The sequence below is a fragment of the Leptodactylus fuscus genome, chromosome 4 (genome assembly GCF_031893055.1).
Source record: "Leptodactylus fuscus isolate aLepFus1 chromosome 4, aLepFus1.hap2, whole genome shotgun sequence".
NCBI lineage: Eukaryota > Metazoa > Chordata > Amphibia > Anura > Leptodactylidae > Leptodactylus > Leptodactylus fuscus.
In genome coordinates, this window is record NC_134268.1 from 160,697,737 (window position 1) to 160,711,949 (window position 14,213).

The 14,213-nt window shown below is 41.5% G+C and overlaps 1 protein-coding gene across 1 annotated transcript in view; it reads left to right on the forward strand.

Moving 5' to 3' along the window:
* Positions 1–7,525: 7,525 nt before the first annotated feature.
* CPNE4 (copine 4) overlaps positions 7,526–14,213 on the forward strand; it is a 301,821-nt gene continuing 295,133 nt past the window's right edge. Inside the window, exon 1 of the mRNA XM_075271282.1 lies at positions 7,526–7,883. The gene's annotated coding sequence lies outside the window, so the exon portion shown is untranslated. The remainder of the gene's footprint in view (positions 7,884–14,213) is intronic.

The window sequence follows — 14,213 nt, forward strand, 5'->3', positions numbered from 1 at the left end:
GACAATCCTGCGAGCCATCAATAAGCTCCTGGCTTTCATTTTTAATGGATCATTGACCTCAGATCTCAGTACCAGAGTCAGTGATCTAACTCAAAATAATGGAAAAATGACAGAAAAATGGTGTCTCAGACCGCTTTGACCAAGGGGTCAGGGAGGTTAATACCCACAAACAGCAGCTATTGTGAGAAGTAACAGCTTCACTAAGGAGCTCTAAGCTTGCTGAGATAATCAATGAATGAGATGTAAATGCAAATGGTAGAATGTGTGATTGACATGTTAGAACATATTAGGAATGCAGAAGTTACAGGGACACCTGGTTCTAGGGGGCCTGATGCAAAAGGTATTGCCAAGACACAGGGGCAGATTTACTAAGCAAAATGTACCAGAATTCTGGTGTAATCTGCAGCAGAAACTATCTGGGGCATTCACATGGAGTAACGCGGTGCTGATTCTGGTAAGAATCAGCGCTTCAAAACAGAATCCCATTGACTTCAATGGGTTCCGTTTAAAGTGCGTAACACATTGAACACAATGGTTTAAAAAGCCTCCCATTGATTTCAATGTGTTATGAGTGTTAAACAGAACACATTGAAGTCAACTGGGATTCTGTTTCGCAGCCCTGATTCTTACACGAGTTATCGTGCCAGAATCAGCGCCGCGTTACTCCGTGTGAATGCCCCCTTACACGCCTTGTGCAATGTTTATCAAATTCTTTAGACACTTTTTAGTAAAGTGTACATCTTGTACAAAAGTGAAGTTGATTTGTAGAAAGGGGCACGGCTTCAACACTATGTGCCAAAAATGCACCACATTTTGGTGCATTTTTCTGCCATAAACTAAACAGACTAATAAGAGGTGTAAAATTAGCATTAGTAACTCTTACCCATTATCCTTGTGCAGCGATATCACTTTGTGCCTTATCTGTGTTTGTTTAAATGATATATAAAGAATCTATGGGGGTATTTTACATGGCATTCAGGGATCACTGTATAGAGCAGCGGTTCTCAACCTGTGGGTCGCGACCCCGGTGGGGGTCGAACGACCAAAACACAGGGGTTGCCTAAAGCCATCGGAAAATACATATTTCCGATGGCTTTAGCCGCTGAGAAACCACGCTGCCTTTGCAGCCGGGTAGATCCTAGTGGGGTGAAGGACCTGTGATGACGTCATGACCATGTGATCGGACTCTGGTGTGGGCGGAGCTATTCAGTACAGTTCCGAGTTACACAGGAAGGGAAGGCTGCAGTGAGTGGAGACTGGAAGGTAAGATGGAGGGAGAAGACAGCAAGTGTAAGCAAGGGGTGGGAAGGGGATGCAAGCAGTGTGTGAGTATGATAGGAGGGGATGCAGGCTGTGTGTGAGTATGATAGGAGGGGTTCAGGCTGTGTGTGAGCAAGATGGGGGTGTTTCAGGCTGTGTGTGAGCATAATAGTGGGGTTCAGGCTGTGTGTGAGCAAGATGGGGGACATGAATCTGGGGGCAGAGATGGAGGGACATGAATCTGGGGGCAGAGATGGAGGGACATGAATCTGGGGGCAGAGATGGGGACATGATTCTGAGGGCAGAGATGGGGGACATGAATCTGGGGGCAGAGATGGGGGACATGATTCTGAGGGCAGAGATGGGGGGACATGAATCTGAGGGCAGAGATGAGGGGACATGAATCTGGGGGCAGAGATGGGGGACATGAATCTGGGGGCAGAGATGGGGGGACATGAATCTAGGGGCAGAGATGGAGGGGACATGAATCTGGGGGCAGAGATGAGGGGACATGAATCTGGGGGCAGATATGAGGGGACATGAATCTGGGGGCAGAGATGGAGGGGGCATGAAACTGAGGACAGAGATGGAGGGGACATGAAACTGGGGGCAGAGATGGAGGGGACATGAAACGGGGCAGATGAAGAGGTTATATGAAACTGGGGGAAAGATAGAGGGGGACATATAATTTACGGGTGACTGTAGGAGGATTATACTGTGTGGGAGCACGTGAAAAATGAATGAGAATGGGCGGAGGCAACATAAAAGTGGGCGGAGCCAAATTTGTTGCGGCGCGCTCTACTTTTCAACAGTTGGGAGGTATGGGTTGTAGCAAAATTAAGGCCCGTTCACACAGACACAGAGGGGGCAGATTATGGTGCGAAATCCATGTCATAATCCGCCCTCTCACAATGGAGGTCTATTTAGTCCACCAGGCTTGTTTTTTGTGTGAGCGGCATGCTGATGCTCACGGGAAAAAAAAGTGGGCTGCCCTTTCTTCAGGTGGATTCCACAGCTCGGTGACCCGTGGCGTCCGCCTGGCGGTAGCAACCTCCCGAGTCGTCCCATTAATTTGAGCCAACTCCGGGGGGGAGCCGCGACAGTCGTGGCAAGCGTGTTTTGACCCGAGAGTGACACGGCTCCCCGCGTCACTCTCAGTGCCTAAATCCGCTATAGATCCGCTATACCGCCCCCTGTGTGAACTAGCCCTTACAGTTATGAAGTAGCCACCAAAATTATTTTTTGGTTTGGGGTCACCGCAACATGAGGAACTGTATTGCGGGGTCACAGCATTAGAAAGGTTGAAAACCACTGGTATAGAGAAAGATTTCCTGTTTGCCCTATTAATAAGCTTTGCAGAACGCAGTGGGGGTGGGGCGGAAGTCTCGTTACTCAGCCTTCTCTGCTTAAGATCTGACTCTTGGTCACATGACCAACTCTTCTCTACTGTATGGACCTGCAGCTAGAGTACAGCAGAGCTAGTGACGTCACAAGGAGTTGGACCAGCAGCAGGGGAGGCTGAGGATGGAATAAGACTTGCACCCCCCCCCCCCCCCCTCATCTTCCTGGCTGCACTAGCTAATGATTAAGGTGCTGGAAGATCATTATCTATACAGTAAACATGTTTATACAGGGATCTAAATGCTCTGTAAAAAATCACCATACAACCCTTTAAGCCTTCATTATTCTTGTTCGGAGATATTCCTTTATTTTCCCTTGGCAGTGACATTACTCCATCCTTTAACCATCACTATATTTACCTCTGCTCTGTAACGCTATACCGTGATATCATGGTATGCAACAATCCTTTCTTATGACTTAGGTTAGGTTCACATTTGATTTGGAGTCTCCATAGGAGACTCCATCACAGATATCGTCTAAAATCGACAGAGAGAAAAATGCTGCATAGAGGACTGGGAACCTGGCGGACACCTGTCAGACCCCATTATAGTATATGGCGTCTGCAGGTACCCTGTTTCCCCGAAAATAAGACACCCCCCCTTCACCTTCTGGATCACATACAACCGGCAGTCATGCCGGCACTCCGCTAATTGTTCCCCGCTTTGTTTGCCGATTGTTCCCCGCTCCAGCCGCTGCATAAAACATCCCCCGAAAATAAGAAAGGTCATATATTTCGTTAGATAATTAATTATAAGAACATGTCTTATTTTCGGGGAAACAGGGTAACTGCTTTTTTAGCTGATTAGATACTTGGTCCATTATCCATGTTTTATGACACATTGTGATCATGACAACTGTTCCATGGCCAACTTCTGGAGTTGTTGCAGCATTTGCGCAGCCTTTTAAGAAGGATTATACGGGGTTTCTATTTATCTTTGGAGCTGCTCTGTGACAACATGGTGTATTTCAGTACTTAATTTGCAGCGATTTGTCATCTCTTTGACTATTACCATTGTACTGTCACATTTCTGTGTTCATTCATTTTGTGGAATGTTTATTATTAGTGTACTGTGACATTAGTGTGTTGTACTGTGATATCACTGCATTTACTATTACTATACTATGACATCACTGTATTTATTAATACTGTACTGTGTCATCACTCTGTTATTTTTCCCACAGAAGGATCTTCCTGTTTATTATTTTTGCATTGTGATGTGTTGTATATGTATTTCACATACTTGAATTGTGCGGTGTTTCATTATACTTTTGCTAAACATATCATTTTCTGCATAAATCAGGCTTTGTGACATAAGAGCGAGTATAGTTACTTTGCAGTGACATCACTGTGTACATTTTTAGGACGTAAATTACTATATTTTTCTAACTATAAAATGCACCTGATTATAGGATGTGCCCCAGATTTAGACAACAAAATTTAGTTTGTCCTTTTAAACTTCATGTTCCCTCACCTTTTGAAATTATACACATTCAACTCTATTACACACACCGTAAGTAGTTCTGCTGCATAGAGATATTTATACGGCCATAATGTTCACATAAAACATACACAGCGACAATTCTAGAATTTTTTTTTTTTTTGTTCATCAGCTAAGCTTTTGTAAGTGTGTATAGTGCGTGGCCCAAGACAACTGTTCTTCCAATGTGGCCCAGAAATGCCAAAAGGTTGGACACGCCTGTTCTAAATAAAAGACAACCCTTTGCCATCCGAGAATAGAATTCTCACTTCCCAACACTCCTACTTGTGACTCCTAAGGAACAAAGCAGGCAGCGTGAATGACTTCATTTTGCTGTATGCATCCTGAAAAAAGTGCCAGGTGGCAATAGAAGGTGTCTAGTAAGTCTCTGTGCACCTAGTAGTGGCAGCGCTGCGTCTCAGGCCAAGGCCCTACGTTGCGAAAATGCAGTTTCTTCTGTTGCAGATTTTGCTGCTTTTTGTTGAGCCAAAGCCAAGAATGGCTACAGAGGGAATGTGAAATATATAGGAAGTTCTTATACTTATCCCTTCTGCTCAATTCAATCCTGGCTTTGGCTAAAAAAAAGAAGCAAAATCTGCAACAAAAAAGCTGCGTTTCTGCAAAAGTGGGGCCTCAGCCTTAAGGACATGGATACAAACAAATTCAAGGAAGAGGAACTAGCAGAGGAACATGTGTGTGTATTGGATGATGCCTACCGCTACTCCTTGGCTGTCCATGTCCTATAAGACTGCAAGGATCAAATATTGCTAAGGCCAGCCATGTGACCTCGCCACCATTTACATCAAGGTAATTTCCAATTTCCAATATGCATGTAATTTTCTATACAGGTAGTCCTCGGGTTACGACGGTCTCTGGTTACGACGTTTCGTGGTTATGACTAGAAATGAGCTAAAAAGTAAAGCTCCCTCGTAACAGAAAGCTGCCAGCACTCCCGACTAGCAAGGACGAGCCTGCGGCAAATCAACGCTGGTTCTGCAGCAGGCTCGTCCTTGCTTGCCGGAAGAGAGCTGGCAGCTTGCTGTAACAAGGGAGCTTGCTTTTTCTCATAGAAATGAATTGACCAGTGTTGATTGGCCAGTGTACAGCATTCAGCCAATCAATGCTGGTTCTGCTGGAGGCTCGTCTGCAAGGAGGCGGAGTCTAAGATTGGACCACAGCAGTCTCCATTGCGGTCCGATATTAGACTCTGCCTCCTGGCCAGCATTGATTGGCCAAATGCTGTACACTGGCCAATCAACGCTCGCCAATACATTCCTATGAGAAAAAGTAAACTCCCGCATGAATGCAAGCTGCCAGCTCTCCCTGTATAGTATGTGATTTAGTGTGCAGCGGCTCGGAACTGAGCAAGACTGTACTGTACTGTACTGTATATGGTACAGTCTTCCTTGGTTCCGAGCCGCTGCACACTAAATCACGTTGATTAGTCTTCCTCGGTTTACAACGCCGCGTAAGAACGGATCAAAGTCGTAAGTCGAGGACTACCTGTACTCTATATTTTGTGAGACATTTCAGGCTTGCAGAACCAATCACTAATTTTCAATAGAATTATAATTTTAAGTATTTTTCACTTGCGGTATAATGGTTATCCTGGAACAAATTTGCTGAAGACTGTGGTGGTATAATTTGCACAAATGTATCAAATGAAGCACAATGTTTGATGAATTCAGTACATCTATATACATCATTGGGGGGTCTCAGCAGCTGGAACTCTATGATCAACAAGTGGCCTCCTATCCTGGTAGATAGAGTTGTACCTTGTTATGACTGGAATACATCTTTTATCTCCTAGTTGGATATTCATAACTCCACTTCCCTAAGTATTCTCAGCATTTTCTTATATTTTCTAAAAATGCGATTTTGTTTCAGAATTCCAGGCAGTGACCAGCAAGCTCAAACTTCCTATGTCCTGAGTGCAGCAGGACTTACCATAGCTGAAGTGCCAGAGTGCCATTTCCCGTTACAGATGTAGCCAGCCATGTAAATCTGTGTATTCTATGCATGTCCTAAAGATCTGCAAGCACGAATAAAATCTAAAATCTTGAGGTGCATAGTTTTACTACAAACACAAGGCAGGTATGGAATACTGTAAATGTCTGATCATTGGGGTTCCCACTGCAGGAAACCTTGACAATCATAAGAATAGTAGCCCATGGACTCCCGTTTGACGGTCATGTGGGCATGTAAATCCATTATTCTCACTGTGACTGATAACAATAGCACATAGTCAAATACTGTATAAATTGTGTGCATGGCAAAACTGAGATAAATTAAGAAAATTGTTTAGTTTGTGTCTATATATCTACCATAAATATCCCAGAAATAAAACTGTTATGCTTGGATACATTCTGGCATATACATACATACAGTGCTTTAAATTGGTCTGACGTGGAATGCGAAACATAAAAAACACTGTTGCTTACCTCTCCTGGATCTGGAAGGCCTCAGGCCTACTTGGTGACGTCCCAGTCGTTACAAGGCCCAGGGCTTGCTTCCTTATGTGTCGTGATGCAAGCCCCTGCTCATATGACGTCCCGACATCATTTAATGTGGGCAGTGCGCCAAAACCCGGGGAGAGGTAAGTAAAAGTGTTTTTTTGCGTTTGTATCCTCCCATGGGGTCAGACTCAGAGTATAATAATTGTTTATGGCTGTCCACTATGGGACATTATACTGTGTGCAGGGGCCACTATGGGACATTATACTGTGTACAGGGGCCACTATGGGACATAATACTGTATACAGGGGCCACTATGGGACATAATACTGTGTGCAGGGGACACTAAGGGACATAATACTGTGTGCAGGGGCCACTATGGGACATAATACTATGTGCAGGGGCCACTATGGGACATAATACTGTGTGCAGGAGCCACTAATGGACATAATACCGTGTGCAGGGCTTACTAAGGGACATAATAGAGTTTGGAGGAGGGGGTCAGTCGAGGTCTTCGGCGTTGGTGTCGGTTGGGGGGGGTGGGGCCATGTCAAAAGTTCACCATGGGGCCCCGCCATTCCTAGTTACGCCACTGCTGCATACGTATCTTGGACTATGCAACGATATTGATATGACACACAACTGAATAAATAATAAAGACTTATTTACAAATGCATTGTCTTTTTGTTCCATCTTGAGATTTTAATCTGATTTCTGTATCCATTCACACTTATATAATAGCACTGCTATGGCAGTGTATTTCTTCCTCGTTTCTCCGGCTTCAAGGCTTTAGTAAAGTCTAGCTAAAGTGTGTATACAGCATGCGACTATTTAAGGGTCACCCATGGGAATTTAGCTGCTCATTTCAGCTGTCATAATTAAAAGCATCCACTAGAGGGCGCTTGGGCTTAGTGTTCTGGAGAGCTGCTGGAACTAGCATGAGATTGTGATGAGCTAGTGAAGGTGGATTGTTCTCATTGTATGTGCTCTCTTCTTACCACAGACCTCTCACTCCTTCCATCCCACTTTCTCCACTCCACATCTCCTTCTCCCTCCTGAGTGGCTCCATCAGCACTCCTAAGATCTTGGAACAGCTGCAGTGCCCCAGGCAACCCTCACCTTCCTCAGGCTCTGAGAATGGAGATGGGATTTCCAGAGGTATCTTCAAACTCCTCTGCTTACAAGATCATCTTCCTTATGTAACTACAGGGGCTGGAAGAGAGCTACAGGCAAGGAACTTTATAACCCACACAAGGACTAGCTGCATCTTCACTTTATTGCTACACGCAGGTAGGTTATTGGAAATAATAATTCAGGTTATTCTTTAATTTACAGTCAATATGAACTTTTATAAATGTCTTATTATCACTTTTAGCTTTGCCCATTTTTTGCTTACTTTTCCCTTTAGCTTTAAGGACGCCGCATCCCAGCTAAAGGCGATGTAATGTGATCTCCAATGTAACCTTTTTATTATCAGTAGTGTATATTTAGCCTCGCACATCCGTGCTGTAAAATGACATTATTCTGTAGTAAACTAGTATACACCTCCATAGAAAGCACTGAAGTAGATTTTGCATCATTGTATTACACTTTTACTGCAAGTACTGTAGCCTGGCTGGGGATTCCTTTAAATTATTAAATCCCCTTTTCATTGCTGGTGTTGGGAGTAATGCGGAGTGACAGATATAGCCCATCCTGTCCATTTATTAATCTGGATTGGATGTAATTTGATAATATTATGTGAATCTCATCGCTGAGTGGAGAACAACATATGGACTTTATTTCTGGGCTACTTTTTGTTATATACGTTTTTCAACGTACTCTTCTTAAAATAGACCAGGGATTCCCATAGCATATATGTCTTTACACACATCGCCGCAGATGTATGAAAATGCTGAATTTGTCAATATAGAGGAGATGAGTTTGTCATCTGGAGTAAAATATCCTCAATTTGCTTGTGAAGCTACAGAATGATATTAGATCAATGTATAAAGCATGAAAGAGTTATAGGGTAAAATCGGATCCGCTATACTACGAGTCTATAGGTGGATATCCTTGTATGTGTCCAAAATAAGTATAGACGCCATCATGCACGCAATAATGTGCATGCCAGCAGGCAGCATCACTACCCATAATATAGGGTCAGGGTGCATTATGGTGTTACTGATATAACTGGCTCCTATATATCAGTCTATATAAGAAATGACCACCAGGTCTCAAACTTTCTGAAATAATCTATGAACATATTATATAGATTTGGGACAGTACACTTTGGGTTAAGAAAAATCTACACCTTCCAAATCTTGCTTGTTGTCTATTGGCACAAGTAGGTTAAGAGTTTTATGTGATCTGTTTAGTTGTGGGATGTTACAGCGATGCGCAAGAAAAAACAAGAGAAAACAATTATATAAGTGATGGATGAAACAGCCCCCTTCATTCATATTGCATCGAATTATTTACAGAGTGGAAAGTAAATCAGAAATGTTCAATTCCTACTGACAGCAGAACATGGATTTATTTACTTATGTCAAACATAAGAAGCAACTCCAAGGAAAGGAGAAGGATCTTCACTATGCTATACCGAGGATGAGTAGTTCCACTATTCATCACAACATCAACAGCTGGCCATATGTGCATGCTGCTGCATAGACATTATAGCTGTACTGTGTACCTTGTGTAAGTGGTACCTAAGGCAGCATAAAATAGTGTCATATCCAACACCTTCTGTCTCCCTGAGAACAAAGTGTAGTGTGATCAGACACTACATATAGAAAATGTTCATGTCTGGAGTGAATCGCACCTTGGGATGTGTGAGAGAGGGTGATACAGGTGAATCAGAGATTGTTGCTTGCCTCAGCTCTCGGTGGCATCACACACACTGCTCAGCCTTCTCCTGTGTCTGTGCGCTGGATTTGTCACTAGCTATTAGTGCTCAGTGACATGATATATACAGTACATGGCTTTCTTTGCTGATTCACAGGTTTATCAATGTTTGTTATTGTAATGAATGCCTTCCTGCCAACACTTACCTAAAGTCAAGGGCAACATGCATTAAAAATAGGTTATTTTTGCAATAAAAGGTTGCAAGTGCAAACAACGGAGATCATAAATAACGTTCCACATGGAGAATGAAAATGGTTGTCCAATAGTGGAGAACGTATATTTTATTTACCATTGCTCATCCACATATAGACATATTGACAGAGAGCAATGGGAAGCTGAGGGCGTATTCCCTTCCATAGCTCTGCCTTTCTCCTTAGTCCTTGGAATACAGTACCTAAAATCTGACTTCTGTTTGTCATATGGCGCCATATAATACTGAAATGTGTTGTTGCTTCTTTTCCATAAAGCTCAGTTAAAGTGCTTTTCCTATTAATAACACTTAATCTGATATCCACAAGGAATAAGATAAGTGTTCGATTGTTGGAGGTGCAACTGCTGGAGCTAGAGAACGAGAATGGGTCCCTAAGTTTCATGCGGGTGTGAAGCGATGGTGGACCAGTGCTCTATCCACTTCTGTCGTGTACCCAATGAGTTGGTCAATCCCTTATAAATGAGTAGAGAATGGGGTCACACATGAGCACCACTGCTCAATTTACTTAGAGAATCAGGGCAACTCCTTCTCCGAACCCCACTTAGCAGACTCTTCTCAATACTGTAGATAATAGGTAAGTGTTATTAGTCAGAAAACCCAATAAGTCCAATGCTGTGCATGTGTTAATAAAGCGGTGCTGTGTAAAGACTGCACAGGGAAGGCTCGGGTTATAAAACTTATCTAATATTGGAATTTTCGTCCAGTAATGTGCGATGCTTTGCAGGTTACTATAGTGAAAGCCATAATATTACATTGTATGGCAGATTAATTTACTCGTCAGATCAGCGGTTTCATTACCATACATTTTCTCAGCATCTAATAGAGAGTATGTTCCCCAGCCCAGCAATTATTAGCTTGTTCTCCTTCATTAAAACATATTTACAGAGCTCCGAATGGAAAGAACACTTTATGCATGAAGTATACTTGAGAGAAAACTAGCACTTCTCATTTACTTCCTGTGGCTGTTTAGATAGAATTTACCCAAATTAAAGTTTTCATATTTAATCTCGTATCAAGTAGTTTAGAAATGAGACAGATAATTTATACCGTCATATGGTAAAAACTTCACCTGAACTGAGAAATAGGGTAAATGTGAGATGGGTTTATCACTTGCCTAAAGTGACCACATACATTGGATTTGGCAATCTTATGGGGCAATTGGCCCACATTACACAGAATATGTGGTTTATAAAATTAGAGGATGGCTAATAGGAGGTTATATGGGAAATTTACTTTGAAGATGATTTACCATATAACTGTATAACAGCTAAAGAGCGATGGCACCCTACAGTTTGTACATGAGCGACGTGCACCCAGCTATTGGCCTATATATTTCCATATAGCCTTGAGCCAAGTCTTGAAAGGGTTTTCCAAGAAGGTACACCCTGTCTTAGAATACCTGAAATGCTTACTTCAGACATGAACCTAAAGAACTTCTTGAAGGGTTTCTTTTATCTCCACAGGATAGGGTCTAAGTGTCTAAACGATGGTGATCTGCAGTCCCATAGAAGTGAATGGAATATTTCACATGGGGTGATGGCAGACCCCCATTCTCATGATCACTGCTAGTCCCAGTGGTTGGACCCTTAGCAATGAGACACTGTGGATAGGGTGTAAACTCCTTTAAAGCAATATACTGTATCTGTGGCAGTGCTTTGTAGACTGTGACTATGTATCATCTGTTACCCCTCTTCCTGTATTGTATGTTGTATATATTTTATGGTTGATATAGTTGCATGTGGGTAAGAGGTAGCAAAATATATACAATAATAAGAAAGCTTATTATATACGGTACTGTAGGACTATGGCTGACTTTGGGAGAGCTCTTGAATTTGTAGGATATGGGAAGTAACAGTAGTATAACTACTTTCATTCTCAGTTTTCATCAGGCCGCTGACCATTTCCCAAGAAGACCTATCAACACTTGAACAGGTTTCTTTCGTACTTCACAGTCTTTGACACTATGTAGGTCAGAACTTCCATTGTAAGTTCTGTCTCTTGGGAGATGGGATATTATAAGGGTCATTTCACGTAAGCTTACGAGAGATCAGTTACAGTGAAAGTAAAAACAATACCCTTATCTCTCCTATGATCCATTCTTATTTCGGGTAAAAAGCAAGAGAATAGCAGACCTGAATCGAATATTACAAGTGCCAATAACCCTTTAATATATGTATAACAGTTTCTAAAAGGGCTTTATACTGTTTAGAGAATTAAGACTACATAAGAGTTTATTTACAGACGTTATATATATATATAGTGAATCACACACCCCCTCTTCCAAAAGACCACCTCTTTGAGACGACCACCCCTGTGATGGTTTTACAGTTACCCAAGATTTTGTATCTATCTATCTATCTATCTATCCTTCTATATCATATCTATCTATCTATCTATCTATCTATCTATCTATCTATCTATCTATCTATCTACCTACCTATCTATCTATCTATCTATCTATCTATCTATCTATCTATCTATCTATCTATGCACCTATCTATCTATCTATCTATCTATCTATCTATCTATCTATCTATCTATGCACCTATCTATCTATCTATCTATCTATCTATCTATCTATCTATGCACCTATCTATCTATCTATGCACCTATCTATCTATCTATCTATCTATCTATCTCCTACCTGTCTATCTCCTATCTATCTATCTATCTATCTATCTATCTATCTATCTATCTGTCTATCGCCTATCTGTCTATCTATCTATCTATCTATCTATCTATCTATCTATCTATCTATCTACCTGTCTGTCTATCTATCTATCTATCTATCTATCTATCTATCTATCTATCTATCTATCTATGCACCTATCTATCCATCTATCTATCTATCTATCTATCTATCTATCCACCTATCTATCTATCTACCTATCTATCTATCACCTATCTATCTATCTATCTATCTATCTATCTATCTATCCACCTATCTATCTATCTATCTATCTATCTATCTATCTATCTATCTCCTACCTGTCTATGTCCTATCTATCTATCTATCTATCTATCTATCTATCTCCTATCTATCTATCTATCTATCTATCTATCTATCTATCTATCTACCTATCATCTATTTTCTGTTCTACTTTCCCTATGTATGCTGCATAGAGTGCAACTGTATGTACTATAAAAGATATATAGCGTATGATATCAGCATTGTACCTTATGTCTAAAATACTGTACATGTAGAAGGGGCTGCTAGTGAAGAGCATGTTCTTGACTTTTTTTTACCATGTTAATTGGCCTTGGGGAACTCTAATATCCTCATACTGTACAATATACTGTACAGTATACATTACACCATATGTAATACAATCTACAATCCTCACATTATAGACTACAGTCCACAGCTATTTCCCAGTAATATACCCAGATCACTGGAGCCATGAATATGTAACACTGGATGCTGTATTATTAATATACTGTATAGTATGTAGCTCACTGGCTACTATCACATTAGGAAGATGTTAGGGCAAAGGGAAATTCTCCTGTCTCAACCAATAATGTGTTTTTCAATACCGAGACACTAGACTGTTGTTAATACAATAAAAGGTATTTTCACTTCCCAAGACAATCAGAAAAGCATTTGAACTATTTTCTTTGGATATAGTAGCCATGGAAATGTCAGCTAGCTGGTATAGAAGAGACTTACGCTAGTAAATGGCCTTGACTCCAAATGATAATCAAAAATATCCATTCTCCATAGAATTGGGAATTATCTGCAGTGTATATATTGTTACACAATAGCTGCGCATAGAACTTGGACCTTCCCAAGGGAATCCCTTAGTATTTCAGGTTTTTTTCCAGGTCACATGTAAATGAACACTGTTGCGGTATGCAGGAGAGTCCTGTATCCCTATTATATGTGGAGGGGAACAGGCTTGTGGAATAACATAAATATTTTAGCCTGGGTTTTGCACATAGCAAAGTATTGCAAAGGACATTATTTGCATACCCCGTGTATGACTTTATATGTATCTGTATTTCTTAGGATTTATGATGTAAATCATTCTTTTTATTTAATGTAAAGGGGTTGGTTGGTTTAGAAAACCAATATCCGATACTAATAAGGGAGTTCTGCAATAATATATTGGCTTTATTAGAGCAAAGACCAGTGTCTGTGTGACTTAGTATATACGTGTACTATGTGGACAGCCCAATGATTTCAACAAAACCTATACAGTGCTTTATGTCTCTAGAAACTGAACACTTACTGCTAGATTCTCACCACATTACAAGTAAGCGTTGGGGGTCCCATCATATTCCGCAGCACTTTACAGACATTGACAGTCACTGTCCCATATAGGGCTAACAATCTAAATTCCCTATCAGTATGTCTTTGATGTGTGGGAGGAAACTGGAGTACCCAGAGGAAACCCACGCAAACACGGGGAGAACATACAAACTCCTTGCAGGTGTTGTCCTGGGCAGAATCTGAACCCAGGACTCCAGTGCTGCAAGGCTGCAGTGCTAACCACTGAGCCAGCGTGCTGCCCATATTTTTTTCCTAT